Source organism: Phocoena sinus, chromosome 4 (assembly GCF_008692025.1).
Source record: "Phocoena sinus isolate mPhoSin1 chromosome 4, mPhoSin1.pri, whole genome shotgun sequence".
In the NCBI taxonomy this organism is placed as follows: Eukaryota; Metazoa; Chordata; class Mammalia; order Artiodactyla; family Phocoenidae; genus Phocoena; species Phocoena sinus.
In genome coordinates, this window is record NC_045766.1 from 42,224,244 (window position 1) to 42,226,665 (window position 2,422).

At 36.4% G+C, this 2,422-nt stretch overlaps 1 pseudogene; it reads left to right on the plus strand.

Moving 5' to 3' along the window:
- The first annotated feature begins 425 nt into the window (after positions 1-425).
- LOC116752602 lies at positions 426-2,174 on the plus strand (annotated as a pseudogene).
- The last annotated feature ends 248 nt before the right edge of the window (positions 2,175-2,422 follow it).

A 2,422-nucleotide genomic window follows, 5' to 3' on the forward strand; every position in this document is an offset into this window, starting at 1 on the left:
GGATATTGTGTACAGGCATACCTTGCTTTATTGCCCTTGGCTTTATTGCACTTTGCAGATATTGTGTTTTTCACAAATTGAAGATTTGTGGCAGCTCTGAGTCAAGCAAGTCTATCAGTGCAATTTTCCAACAACATTTGCTCACTTCGTGTCTGTGTGCCACATTTTGATAATTCTTACAATATGTCAAACTTTTTCATTATTATATTTGTTATGGTTATCTGTGATCAGTGATTTTTGATGTTACTATCGTAATTGGTTTTGGGCACCACAAACGGTGCCCATATAAGATAGTGAAATTAATTCATAGATGTGTGTGTTCTGACTGCTCCACCATCCAGCCGTTCCCCATCTCTCTCCCTCTCTTTGGACTTCTTTACTCCCTGAGACACAATATTGAAATCAGGACAATCAATAACCCTACAATGGCCTCTAAGTGTTCAAGTGAAGGGGAAATTCTCAAATCTCTCACTTCAATCAAAAGCTAGAAATGATTAAGCTTAATGAGGAAGGTATGTCTAAAGCTGAGATATGCCTAAAGCTAGGTGTTTTACACAAAACAGTTGAGTTGTGAATACAAAGGGAAAGGTCTTGAAGGAGACAAAAAGTGCTACTCTAGTGACCACACAAATGATAAAAAAAAGCAAAACAGCCTTGTTGCTGATATGGAGAAAGTTTTAGAGCTGTAGATAGAAGACCAAACCAGCCACAACATTCTCATAAGCCAAAGCCTAATCCATAGCAATGCCCTACTTCTCTTCAATTCCATGAAGGCTGTAGAAAAGAAGCTTGAAGATAGTGGAGATTGGCTCTTGAGGTTTAGGTAAAGAAGCCACCTCCATAATATAAAAGTTCAGGTTGAAAGAAAATGCTGATGTGAAGCTGCAGCAAGTTATACAGAAGATAGAGCTAAGGTAATTAATAAAGGTGGCTACACTAAACAACAGATGTTCAATGTAAAGGAAAAAGACTTATATTGGAACCAAATGCCATCTAGGACCTTCACACCTAGAGAGGAGAAGTCAATGCCTGGTTTCAAAGTTTCAAAAGACAGGCTGACTGTCTTGTTAGGGGCTAATGTAGCTGGTGAATTTAAGTTGAACTGAATGCTTATCTACCATTCCAAAAATTCCAGGGTCCTTAAGAATTATTCTCAATCCATTATGCCTGTGCTGTGGAAATGAAACAACAAAGCCTGGATGAGAGCATATCTGTTTATGACATGGTTTACTTAATATTTTAAGGCAACTATTGAGACATACTACTCAGAAAAATAGATTTCTTTCAAAATATTCCTGCTTACTGACAGTGTACCTGATCACCCAAGAGCTCTGATGGAGATGTACAATGAGATTAGTGTTGTTTTCATGCCTTCTAATACAACATCCATTCTGCAGCCCATGGATCGAGAAGTAATTTCAACTTTCAAGACTTACTAGGTAAAAAATACATTTTGTAAGGCTACAGTTGCCAGATAGTGATTCTTTTGATGGATATGAGCAAAGTGAATTTAAAACCTTCTGGAAAAGATTCACCATTCTACATGCCATTAAGAACATTCATGATTTGTGGGAAGAGATCAACACACCAACGTTAACAGGAGTTTGAAAGAAGTTGATTCAAACCTTCATGGATGACTTTGAGGGTTTCAAGACTTCACTAGAGGAAGTAGTTGAAGATGTGGCGAAAAGAGCAAGAGAAATAGAATTAGAAGTAGAGCCTAAAGATGTGACTAAATTGTTACAATCTCATGACAAAACACTAATGGACGAAGAGTTGCAAAGAAAGTGGTTTCTTGAGATAGAATCTACTCCTGGTGATGAAGATACTATACAGCTTATTGAAATGACAAAGAAGGATTTAGAATATTACATAAACTTAGTTGGTAAAAGAATGCTAGGATTTAAGAGGATTGACTGCAGTTTTGAAAGAAGTTCTACTGTGGGTAAAATGCTATCAAACAGCATTACATGCTACAGAGAAATCATTTGTGAAAGGAAGACTTGATGTGGCAAACTTTATTGCTGTCTTATTTTAAGAAACTGCCACAGCCACCCCAACCTTCTGCAACCACCACCCTGATCAGTCAGCAGCCATCAACATCAAGGCAAGAGCCTCCACCAGAAAAAGATTATAACTTGCTAAATGCTCATATGATAGTTAGCATTTTTTAGCAATAAAGTATTTTGACTAAGGTATGTACATTGCTTTTTATACATAATGCTATTGCACACTTAATAGACTACAGTATAGTATAAATATAACTCTTATATGCACTTAGAAACCAAGAAATTCATGTAACTTACATTATTGTGATATTTATTTTATTGTGGTAGCCTGGAACTAAACCTTCAATATCTCCAAGGTATACCTATACCAAGTTTGCATATTTTTTTATCAAATAGTTGTCCTTAGTAGTTGT